A 748-nucleotide genomic window follows, 5' to 3' on the forward strand; every position below is an offset into this window, starting at 1 on the left:
CCGGCCAGGGGCGATCCCCCAGCCGCAGCTCCAACCCCCCTTCTGCCCCTGGCGCCCAGCCTGGCAACGTCCTCCACATCCCCTTTCCCCATCCCTTCATCCCGCACTTTGCTCCATCACCCTTTTCTTTGTCTTTACACGCGGCCAGGGCTCCTGCAACCTGCACCCAGGCCAGCGCCAAGCACCCTAGGGTGCTGCCGCACCCACACGCTCCACCTGGCCGCAGCCTTCACACCCGCAGCCCTTCCCATCGCACCTTCCGCCTTCCCCCCACCGTGAACTGTATCTCTGGTGCTGCTGCAATGCACCGAGCTTCACCTCCTCCTCGCCCTGCCGTCACCCCAGCGACGGGTCGAGGCTGGTGGGACCCATCCTGCCAGGGTCCGGCAACCAGCGGGAGCCCCCCCCAGGGCGGGACAGCATCTGCAGGGGCTGCCGGACCGGCTGGCAGAGCCAAACGCTTGCCAATGCCCAAAGCCAAGTCGTCATCTGGTTTGCCACTGCTGCACCCCACTCCTGTGCCACTCTCAAAGCATCCTCCTTGAAACCCACCAAGTGGCCGAATCCTGTTCCGTGAGCTGCAAGCGGGTGCTGGGGCATCCACCAGCATCACCTGCAAAGGCTCGTGAGCTCTCCCAGGCACCCCAGGGTCGTCAGATGGGAAGACTGGGGGAAAACCCCTTGCTTGAAAACTCAACGTCCTTGTTAGCAGGTTTCTCCAGCCCGCACGGGTCCAGGGCACATCCCG

Source organism: Fulmarus glacialis, unplaced genomic scaffold, assembly GCF_000690835.1.
Source record: "Fulmarus glacialis isolate BGI_N327 unplaced genomic scaffold, ASM69083v1 scaffold25397, whole genome shotgun sequence".
NCBI lineage: Eukaryota > Metazoa > Chordata > Aves > Procellariiformes > Procellariidae > Fulmarus > Fulmarus glacialis.